Source organism: Macaca thibetana, chromosome 1 (assembly GCF_024542745.1).
Source record: "Macaca thibetana thibetana isolate TM-01 chromosome 1, ASM2454274v1, whole genome shotgun sequence".
NCBI classification, from domain to species: Eukaryota; Metazoa; Chordata; class Mammalia; order Primates; family Cercopithecidae; genus Macaca; species Macaca thibetana.
Window position 1 is genome coordinate 79,920,802 of NC_065578.1, and position 12,922 is coordinate 79,933,723.

Genomic DNA, 12,922 nt, shown 5'->3' on the forward strand with positions numbered 1-12,922 from the left:
ATTTAATGCTTAACTCAATTGAGTACCAAAGAATTGGTTAAATGTTGAATGGCGATCTAGATTTATGGATCCAACCTGACCACCCTTTCAGTATTTTTTTTTTCTAGTAACAGCATTGGAGCTTTGAAATAAAACAAAATACCTTTAGTTTATAACAGTATGTGCTTTGTTCTAAATTACCAGATAATAGCACCAGTATAACTGTTTACAAGAAAGATAAATTTGGTTTTTGAGAAACAATAATATTTTATAATTAGAACTTCAAAAAATAAAATTGCTTAAAATACACCAATGAACAGTACTGTTTAGTAATCACTTCAGGATGCAAATGTTAACTTGCTACGTATATGCTAAATTCCTGAATCAACTTAATCACTTTATTCGCCTAACCACCTACAGGGAAGGGTCACTATGTCAAGCAATCCTGAATGGTATTTTGTGTGAATTGGGAACAAAGCTTTTAAAGGCCAGAGGTTTAGGAACATAAACCAGATGTGCTCATTTTAAAAAGTCTACTTAGTTTGTGGGGGAGAAAGGTCAGCCTCTTAGATCTTTTAAAAATCTTACTGTCAAACACATTCCATGGAAACTAAGCATTTTACTATTCTTAGAGTGCTGCTTCACTGACTTTTTTTTTTATATAAAATATTTGCTCTGATCTGTGTTGTACATGAGTCTATTCTACATTTAGAGTACAATAAGATCTCCTTAATCTTTTAAAAACCCCTGGAATGAGTCAGAATATTTATTTAGAGTTTTATTGCACAGAAATGATGTTGAATTATTTTTAAAAATTGTAATTCTAAACACAAATGTCTGATTTAAATGCCAATTCTCAATTGTTTGCCAAGTACAAATCTAGTTCACAAATTGGCTATTAAAAAGAATAATTTATAAAGATATATTTATAGAAAAGTGAATGCCTTTCCTCTTTAGGGTCACGATCCACATGATGTCTAGTGCTCGCTTTCACTATAATTCGATTTTAAAAGAATTTATTGAAATTCATGCTTCAATACTTCTGCAGGATATAAATTACATTGAATTTGTGTTTAGACTATTTTTATACTATTCATCCAATTATTCATGAGAAATAGGTATTTCTTTATGATAATAGTCCAGATTTACATTCTCCTAACTCTTAAATTATTCCAGTATTTCAGCTGTTACTGGTGCCATCTAATCTTACCTCCAAAAGCGGAGTTGTGTGTATTTAGCCATACATACTCTGATATCCTATGGTCTTGGTATGAGTCCTGCATATTAGCTATATGATCTTGGATAAATTTAAATTTTTAAATTATTTAATTTCCTCAACTATAAAATGGAGATGATGACAACAATATCTGTTTCATTTGGTCAATATGACTAAATAAGAAAATATATGATGTACTAACACAGTGCCTGGCACCACAGTACTGAGTACATTGCAAACATTTACAAAATTTTAGCTACTCCATCCAATCACATAACAAGTCAAACAGTATCTCAGCCTAAGAAATGGCTGTAGAGTTTGAAAATTGTTGGGCTTATCTTCTCGTTCTGACTCTCTGATCCCAGGCAACATCCTTAAAATATCTTAGTCTTTTAAAGGCCTATATTAAAGCAAATATTTTAAATGCTTATATTAAAATAGGTTCTTTGAATTATGAAAATGTGAGATGACCTAGCACCATTTCTCAATAAAGTTATTTAAAATTGAATTTGTAATGCTTTATCAACGTTGTGTCTAGCCTCAGTTTAAATTCAGGTTATTTTTAAACTATAGTAACAATTTTAAAATAACCCGAATTTAAACTGAGACGAGACTCACATCTGCATCATTGGATTGGGTGTTTTGGCAGAGCCTATGAGTTTCTTCCTGACATCTGTTTCTCCCTTTCTTAGTAATAGAACTCCTGATTTTTAGCTAGCCACATGGACATCTGGAATAAATGTTATATTTCATGGCCTAAGTACCCTGTTTACTAGCAGAGAAAGTAATGTTGAACCTCTACTATAACACCATAACTTGGAAAAAACACCTACCTCCCGGTAAAATGTTGCTTACGTGTATTTTTTTTTTTTTTATAATGGAATAAGTAACAATTTGCCCATAGTGAAATACACACTTATTCTGAATACAGATTTGTCTTCTTTGCCCACAGTGATTCTACAAACAACATTCCTATGTTTACTGCATTCATTCTTCACCCTAATATATCCGCATATGATTCCTTCTGACGGAGAATTTTGCTTTACAGCAAAAGAAGCAGAGCAAGGGGATAATTGTCACTACACTAAAGAGTCATATCATGTACTCCATCATCCAGAGTCAGGGAGGCCTTTAAGAGAGTGGAAGACTCTGCTCAGTAATGTTACTAACTAGAAAATAATCTCATATGATTTGTTGATGTGTACATATGAATTATCTTCTTAACTAACAAGCATAATGGTGTTTTTTACTTGTTTGTTTTTGTCACAGCTGAAATACATGAGTCTGGGAGGTAAGAATGGGGTAGGAGGGGCACCTCTCACTATTCCACTTTATGACCCATTTACAAAATGCTGTTTTCAATACCTGTGATCTTGACCTCTCCTGGCTTGGAGATCTTAGTACTCAAGGAAGAAATTGTTCCATCAGGGAACACAATGATAGCTCAATTGGAGTCAGACTTGAGCTTGCCACCTGGCCATTGCAGGTTTCTCGTGATATTTATTCAATATTTACAAAGAATGTTACAGGGTGGGTGAGTGTGATTGATCCTCATTAATCAGGGAAAATAAGGTGACCATTGTGCATTAGGGACATAGGAAAGATTTGGAACCCAGTGCATTCTTTTGTGTGCCTGATAGAACTGCCATATCCATTGCAAATAATAATAATAATGGAAAAACTATAGCATTTCAATATAAGGAGGTCTTCTAAGAACTCAGACCATTCAGATATGAATGTTTGAATCACCCACCCAAATAAAAAATCCTGTTAGGCACTGGATGAGAAGCAAGTAGAAAATGGACTTGAAGGAGCAGGACCAAAATTATAAATACCAACTATGATATCACTACCAGCTGTACAAATGAGGTCTTCAGTAGCTAACATATTGTTCCTTGTTCTGTTATGTGTATATTTTTACTAGCTAACTTTACTTTTTTCCTTCATCTCTTTTTTTCTCCTATAATTTTATATTCAGTGTGGGTGGTGGTTAACTTTAAAATTTTATCCTTGGTTCAGGGTTGTGACAGAATTAGAGGAGAAATGATCACACAGAGATGAAATCAGTGCTTGATAGAACTCATTTTAATTTATAGAGAGATGTTGCATCATGTTAGCTGGCATCATATTGTGTTTCCAAATGCTCCTGTTTGGAAGCTTAAATTTGGGATGAAGGGTGTGTATGGATGATAAATATTTCCAACAGAAGATTTGTAGATACTGTGCCTTGGCTCCCACAGAATCTCCATTCCAATCACTTTTTGTGTGCTATCCTGTACTGAAGAGGCTAGAAAATCCAAACTGTATTTCCCAATATTCTCATCTCGGGAGTTCTGTTGTAATTTAGTGTCTGCCAAACACATTTTGTAAGTTTTAGATTTGAAACTGAGTTATGGTAAGAGATAAAGAACCTGATACAATCATTTTTGATGATAAAGTTTGTAGCAGAAGCATCAAGGATCCTAACTAGATGACTCCGTGCCGTGGTGTGGGAAGAATTCCCCATTGGGGCAAAAACAGTGGGGCTCTGTGTTCTGCCCCTTCCAGATTCAGTGGCTTCTTATAGTTGTGGGAACAGCTTTCCTGCTGATGTCATCGGCACTGTGATCAAAGGATCTGGGGGGAATATTTGTCCTCTCTGAGCTTGATCCACTCACTCAATCTTACAATAATTCTATATGGTCAATCTATAATTTAATTAACTTCATCATAACAACTATTCATTCTGCATCTGCCCCCATGAAATTGAAATATTAATACAAAGATGAAGATGATGTGATTCCTCTGTTCAAGGAACTCACACTCTCATAGGAAGAGATACAGTCACTATGTTGCAAATCAGACTGTAATATAATAGAATTAAAAGTTACATGCTATAGGAACATTGCAAGTAGTTCTGTTTGTTATTGGTTAGGGTTCCATACTCTTTGGGCCCTAATTAGAGTAAACTGAGCAGAATTTTAACAAAGAATTTAGGTGGTACAGCATTTCAGGCTCAGGTACTGGAATTCCGTGGTTAGGCTAAGTGACCATCAGACGAATACAGATGAAAAGTGAGTTTTTCTATTACTGGAAAACCCAAAGTGTGAGCGTGAATGGGAGATCTAGGGGAATAAATCCAGAAAAATAGGCTGGAGATCAGGTTGCATCGAGTCTTAAATGCAATGGGAGTTTACATTTTGTTTTGTGGGGTGGGGGTATTTTTTTGGTTTATTTTGTAGGCAACAAAAATTACAAAGCTCAGTTGCAGAAAGGAAATTATGGAGCTACCATATAGATTAAATTAAATGTGAAAAGGAGAGGAGTATTGAGGAGACTAATTAGGACATTATCACAATAGGAAAGGATATAACTAAGACAGGCGGGGCGCTGTGGCTCACGCCTGTAATCCCAACACTTTGGGAGGCCGAGGCGGGCAGATCACGAGGTCAGGAGATTGACACCATCCTAGCTAACACGGTGAAACCCCGTCTCTACTAAATATACAAAAAATTAGCCGGGCAAGGTGGCAGGCGCCTGTAGTCCCAGCTACTCGGGAGGCTGAGGCAGGAGAATGGCGTGAACCTGGGAGGTAGAGCTTGCAGTGAGCCGAGATTGCGCCACCGCACTCCAGCCTGGGCGACAGAGAGACACTCCGTCTCAAAAAAAGAAAAAAAAAAAAAAAAAAAAAAAAAAAAAAGGATATAACTAAGGCAATAATGTGGGAATGAAGACTAGCAGATAGACTTTATAAATATCATGGAACAAAAATGAATAGGGCTTGGTTTCCTGTTAAATGTGAACGTTGATGAAATATTTGGACTTGAAAATGGCTTTTTGAATCCCGGGAGGCATGAAGATGCTGGTGGCTGCAATGGGAAGCACAGGGGCAAGGCCATGAGGGGCAGGGCCATGTGGGTGTGACTGGAAATTTATAGACTTCTCTTCTGGTTTGTTGCACTAGAAATTAGTATAGTTTATACAATCTAGCCGGAGATGCCTTGCAGATTGTTAAAGTCTTGAAGTTAAAATTGAAGCAAAGATTATAGACGCAGATTTCAGAGCCATATTTAGGAATTCGAGGTGGCGTTAAATAATGCCAATCCCCACTATTGCTGTTTGTCACAGTGGGCCTCATACTGCACCAGCAATTTTTGCAACAGTTAGGAATGACATCTACGTAGCTTCTAAAATGGTAAGTTGATAAGTATGAACAAAGTATTTTTTTTTAGCTCACCGAGATGCTCCTGGGGACTCCTACTCTATATTGGTTGAGATTTAGGGGAAGGTCAGAAAAAAATTTAGTTATTCCTGTTAATATCAACCTCTTTTTACTTAATACTTGAGGAGGTTTGGAAAACTCAAAGTATTAAATATCAAAAAGTCTTACTTAAAAATTTTTTATGGGCAATTTTTTTCTCCTAAACACGTTCTCATTCTGAATGAGCCAATGGATTTCATCAAGCTTACAAAATTGATAGGATTTTTGAAATGGTAGTAAACTCACATTGCCATATACATTTAAATCGCTTCTTCCAATTTGGTTATGCTAGAAAGTAAATCTTGTTACAACCCATCCTCTTTAGAGATACCCATCTTTTTTTTCTCTTTCCTAAGATATATCTGCTCTTTTATCTCTTCCTCTTCATTTCTTGATAAAATAGACTGAGATTCTGTTTCTCAGTTGCTCCTTCATAAACATTCCAAAGAAAACACAGTCAAACAACAAAATTTTGAAGACAAAATTGTCTGATGATTTACTCACATATGAGTTAACACTAAGCTTTGAAATTTTTATTCAAAAAGAAATTTGATCTACATAACTTACTGTGAAAAGAAAAATCATAGTTCCAAACTGTTGATTTTTCTGTCATTGAAGATTTTGATAGTTTTTTTGTGTGTGTATAGCAGTTCAATAGATAAACACACCACTCACATACAACTGCTACCTGTGATAATATTCCAATCAAAAGAAATTGCAAAGAAAGGAAAACAATTAATGAGTGTTATCAAAAAATAAAATATGATAATATGAATCGGTGTTGTGGGTGTGCTTTTAATTAAATGCCAATATATAGTAAATACAGTAGGTACAGAATACTAGCAAAGTACTTTGTGTTAGAAGAACAAAGTCAAAGAAATCTACTTAGTGTCCTGAAAAAAAGGCTTTTAGAGCTAGAACTTTTCTCAGAGGCAACATAGCTCAATCCCCTCATTTCATTCATGAGGAAACTTAATGCTAGACAGGCAAAGTGATTGCCCGTGGTTTTATGGCTATTAGTGTCAGATGGAAGAAATAAGAGTGGATCTACTACTTAATTGAGAACTTATAATAACCTATACAGGTCAGTATTTATTGTCTGCTTTTCTCTCTTAATTTCAAAGAAAACAACTGAGAGTTAGAAATTTGTGAGAGAGTCAAGATTTAATGACTTTTTTTCTCTCAGCCATAATTGGAAATATCTATATATAAAAATGTCAATTGCTGAACATTCTCTGCCAATACAAAAAAAAAAAAAAAAGGTTCCCATGTAAATAATGTGCTTTGGAGGCCAGTACAAAATATATAGCCCCATGGTTTCCAAACTTTCTCTTAGGTGCCTTGGGTGCTATGAGAAACTCACAGAACCACTGTAAGAAATGTTTAAATTTTGAAATATTCTATTCAATTTCTGTCAAATATAATCCGAATTGCTACTTAGAGGTAGTTCAAAATTTCAACATTAGATTGTTACATTATTTGTAGTGGTGTTGTGTATTTGCAAAGCTAGGATTTTGGCAATTGCTGTGATAAAAAAACAAATCTCATGCAAAAAACAATGTGTCACAGGAAATTAAGATGGTGGTATTTGATCAAATTATACTGTTTGAGTGTGCAGTACTCAGTAGACATAGGCATCCCATTTGGATGGAATTGTATTCATCTAAAATAAAATAATATGTTTTCTTCCAAATTCTGTGCATTTTTTCAAATGCTTATTAAATTGTTTGAACTTAATTACTTAATAAATGAAACAAATATGTATTTTGGCCTCAGGGTGTGTGAAATAGTTATTGAAATATCAAGAGTACCATCAACTTAGAAAGTCTAGAGACCACATAGGTGCCATTCTTTTCTAATTTGGACAGATCAAGTGACCGCCTGCAAGTGAAGATGGAGAAAATTTTACCTAAAAACAGTGTTCTGTGAAGAAATGCAGAGAACAAAGGAACGCTTCTTAACACTGAAAGTGGACTTTTATCCTAAACACGTATTTTTACAAGATAATTTAAAATAACTTTTGCTAGCTTTTATTGCATATTTTTGCAACCCAGTTCTGCTATGTGCAAGTTAAACACAATTTTCTCATTTATATCATAACAGCCTACTTCATGGGATCATTGAGAGAGAGATGATTAAAAAATAATCTACATAAAATGCTGACTATTGTGCATGACACCTAGAAAACACTAAAATATTGCTAGTTACTACATTATGATTCACAGTGATATGTTTCTTAATTGAGACAATGATGTACCTTATAAACAATACAGTAGAAGAAACTACAAAGATTCTTTCACTCAGTTAAATTTGTTTCCTTTTACTGTGATTTAATTAAAATTTACTAAGGAGTCAGAAAACCTGGTACTGTTCTTGGAATAAAGAGAGGTGGACCAATAAAGGTAATATTCTTTGACATGAATAAGCTGAAAGACACACACAGCCAACTCCCATTCTTCCATTACCTGAATCCTGCAATATTTTGTTGCCTCATCCTGGCTCGACTCATTATACAGCAATGGTTATCCAGAAGCATCCCCTACAGCAACTTTCTTCATTTTTTTTTTTTTTCTAAGCTAACTTAGTTGTCATTTAAAACAACGAACTCTCCTTTGGAATTTTTGTTTGTAATCTTAAAAAAAAATCTGCTGAACATTAAACATTTCTAAAGTCAAAAATGTTTCTAGAAAGCAACAAAAACTTTGGGGAATATGGAGCTCCATTACCTGCAACTTATGTCTAGAAATATACTTTATAAGCTAAAGCTAAAGAAATGAACGTCAAGTTAATTTTTAGAATTCTCAAATCTGCTTGTCTATACTCCTTGCTATTTTTTTTTTTTTTTTGGCTTTTTCTATTGCTTTGTTTTAATGCTCAGAGAAGTAACGGTCTCTAAAATCATGGAAGATAAAATCAGTAGTAAATTAAGAAAAAGATCTCTTTAGTCATTCTTTCCTGCGGTCAGGACATTACTTTAGAGACCTTAATCTTTCTTTGGTTTCAAATGTCTGCCAATTCATAAGATAATCCTTGAAACAATCAATTCACCCATCAGCATGTTTCAGTGCCTGCTGAGAATTTAGAAAGTATTGACAATTTTAGTCCATACTTACTTGTAAACACCTGTATATTTTTTATTTTAATCATGTTCTAATGTAAAATAAATGTGATCTCATATCTGCCTTTGAGTATTTGAGTAGCTTACTTTCCAGCAGAAGCTGGAGGTTAGATCACAGGGAACTGATCTTACCACAAAACATGTTCACATACACACACACACACACACACACACAGAGAGAGAGAGAGAGAGAGAGAGCACACAATAAGAAAATCCTGATCAAAGTGTTTGGTAAACTCAACTAATGGTTTATGAGGAAGATGAATCTTCAATGAGAAGCAGAAGTTTGGCAAGTATGAAGAACTGTAGGTTAACCATGTAATTGTGAAATGGGTATATGGGACAGAACTATTCCCTGCATACCTCCAAGTACTTCTGATGTAGAAATATGCTTTATTTATTCATGTGAGCAACCATGCATAGTAATAAGAACTTTTTGTTTGTAATATGGGAAGCAACGCAAGCTTACCAGAGGATTTCCAGATGCAGGACCAGCACACTGTATGCTGTATATGATACAGTAACACATAGTTATTTCCTGAAAACCCTTTCTAAATCTGAGAAGCATAATTTATGTCAATACAGAAACAGGAAAGAGCATCACTTCAAAACAACAGCATGTGACATGAGTGCAGTGAGTGCGGCCCCTTCATATATGGCTTGAGAACAATGTGGCGACTTCTCTAGAAATTAATTTGCCAAACTGTTGCAGGAGAATTTAAATAGCTGCTTCTATTGACTCAATAATTCCACATCTATGAATCTTTTCATAGGGAAACAACAAAAAATTTAGAAAAATAAAAAAAAGATGCCCTCAGATGTTCATTGCAGCATGATTTGTAATATAAATGTATATATAGCCTTTTAAATATTGTGAAAAGCATTATAAGGAAGACTAGCTTATTCTTATATAGCATTAATTACATGACAAGAACTCAGCACTTTACCTTTATTATTTCATTTAATTTTTAGAACTCAAAGTAGTAGGCACTCGTATTATTCAGGGTTCTCCAGAGAAACAGAATCATTAAGATACACATGTACACACACACACACACACACACACACACACGGAGATTGACTATAAAAAAATAACTTGCACAATTATGAAGGCTGACAACTCTAACATCTGCAGTGAGAGCCAGTAGGCTGAGGACCCAGGAGAGCCAATGTTGCAGACCCAGTCCAAAGATATTCTATGGGGGGATTCCCTCTCACTTGGGGTGGTCTGTTTTTTTGTTTCTTTTCAGTTCTCCAGCTGATTAGATGAGGCCCATTCACATCTTGGAGGGCAATTTGATTTCTCAAAGTTCACTGATATAAATGTTAATCTCATCCAAAATGCCCTTCAAATAGACATATAAAATTAGCCATCATAGTCTTATAATTACCTCCATGGCATATATATAAGAACAGAGGTTCATAGAACTTGAGTTTGTACAAAGTTATGCAGCTACAAGGAGCAAAGCCAGTAATGAAGTTTAAGTTGGTAGCCTCCGGAGTCAAAATTCTAAATATTACAGAAAATATCTATATAGAATGTAAAGAAGTGCCTGTGATATAAAACTACATGAATAAAAATAAATTTTTAAAGGCAAGATACTAGCTTGCGTATTCAGCATTCATTACCTTACGATACTAAAAACACATAAAAGAAGGACTGAAAAGAAGTGTGTGAATAAGTACTAATATATTACAAATGATCCTTTCTCTGTTTCCTTATAGTTTTTCTACTTCAAGGTTTTAATCACTCTCGTGAATAATTTATAGGATTTTAGAAAGCCCATCTAAACTTTAAAATTATAGTAAAGTATGAATCCGATATTTATAAAAACCTCAGCTGGACACCCATTGCTGTGTACCATAGAGTTGACATGCCTCAAACATTCATAGTGTCTCTAATTTTAAAGACTGTTATAATCCTACATTGGCTATAGATGTGATAGACTAGTCAAATCTGTTTAAAGTAAAGCAAAATTAATTTAGACTTTTTGAAATAAATGGAACTAAAATGTCAGAAACTTTATATGCAATATTAAAATGTTAAGCATAGCAATAAGAGTCCTAATAGAAAACTTGGAAATTTTCATGTTTATTACTAAATTTGATGGTTTGAAGGGCCAGAAACAATGAAGAGTAGAGTAGGTTCCTTGCATGTGTATCTGATCTTCTGGATGACTTATGCAGAATATAACTTTGGATATTTTAGAGGAATAGAGATGAGATGGAAATACCAGAGATGGAAATATTCAGGCAAAGGAGCATGTTTAGGGTACGCCTAGGAATTGGAACTGAGACAGAAAGATATTGGAAAAAGAAAAGTTGGAAAGGAAGTCAGTGGAAATCAGTAGGAAACAGCATGTGCTTTGGAGGCACATTGGAACCTAATATGATAAATAAATTCCAGGTTAGCCCTATCTAGTGGTTATTGAAGTGAAAGAGGCCAAAACAGTCAGAAAGCAAAGTCCATTTTTATGATCATAGTAAATTTACTTTCCTAAAGTCTATAGAGTCCCATATGCATTCATTATAATGATCATCTATCAGCAGCAAATCTTTAAACATATATGATAATGTAAGATTTTAAAATGTTAGGTACAAATTAATATAATAGCATAATATTTTTCATAGGTAAAGTTTTTCCCTGAAAAATTTTAATTAGCAATACTCAATCATTCTCCTATAAACATTTTTTTTTAAAGAGCAGAGGCAGCAGTTAAACATGTCATTTTAAAAAAAATGACAGTAACTTGAAAAAAGAAAACTAGAAGTTTTTGTGTGTGTGTGAAACCTAAATGCTTACTTTAATCAGTATGGCATGTTTAGCTGATTCAGCAATAGCTTTACAATCTCTGTCAATTCAGTCTCAGAATACATCTTTTCTTAGACATTTTAGTTGGATGTTACAAAAATGTTACTGTGACAGTATTTATTATGAATAATTAATGGCACAATAGAGAAGGCTAGATTTAATTATATAGTCATTGAATAAATAAGAACAAAGAAAATTAGCTGTAATACAATTTGATTTTAAAAACATAATAAGAGCTAGTTTTCTTAATTTGATCATAGACTTTATGGAAAATGCTTCTTTTAATTTTTTGTGCTATCTAATTTAATTGTTATAAAGTACCTGAAAGACAAAAGCCTCACAGAATATCCTTTATGAAACCATATTATTTAATTTAAACTCAGGTTTTATGTACTATGAATTACATGGTTGAGATTAAGCTCACAGGTAATTATTAAAAATCCTTACTTAGCACTGATTTTTTCTTTATGTAATTGTAACTGAATAGAACTTAGACAACTTATATTCTGAGAAGAGCAAGGGAAAGATAAGCAAAGAAAATCCAAATGAAATCATAAAGTACTCTGAGACAAGAAGCATAGGAAGCAAAGCCTTGGTGATTGGTCATTTTGTTTGGCTGGATTGGTATTTCACAAGTATGATAACCAGTGAGTAGCCTGAAAATGTTTAAATGGATTCACTTTTATAATCATGTAACCTGCTTTCCTAACTGCATTATATTTACTTTCATTTCCTTTCTAAGGAATAAAGTATGGATATTTGAATACAAGCATCTTAAATTTTGTACATTATGTGCAATAAGTGTCCAATAGCACTACTTTATTTAACTTGTGTGTGTGTATTTTTTCTTTTTTTTTGGATGGTCACTCCTCTCTCACTCTGGCATTCTTTTTACTGATTTTATCATTCTAAAAACATTGTCTGTGGCTGTAACACATCTTACGTATCCTGATAACGGTATTGGTTGTCCTATTATGAGGTATCAGTAATTGAGAGGAAAAAAAAAAATCAAAGCAACATTAACAACAATCAAGAAAAGAAAACCAAAATCTATGTGTCGCAGCAGAAGGAAAAGGATCTAACAAATTAAATGCATAAGTTCATGGAAAATGCATGGTTCAACAAGAAGGAATTTGATTTCCCTCTGAAATGAAATATACAAAATTTGAAATCAAGTGACCAATCATTTCCGATACACTATTTAAAGTTATATGGTGAAAAGAACAAAAAAGCTGAATTCAATTTTATTTTGGATGAGACATATTATTTAAATCAATGTAGTGTGAAACACTACCTTGAAAAGTGAAGACACAGCTACTATGTAAGCATCCAAAACAATCCCTGCAGACACTTTAGGTATACTGTTGAATATGGGCTAATCCTGAGGTTTAAAACTATCATGTGGTTTAAAATCCCTGTTGAAAATTAGACTTTCCTTAGTGATTTGGACTGATGTTAATGCTTTATCTAAAGCCAAGGAATGTTGAAGTCCTGCACATAGACACAAAAAAATTACCAATAAGATTGTTTTAAATTTCCCTTCAAGCATCAGAGAAT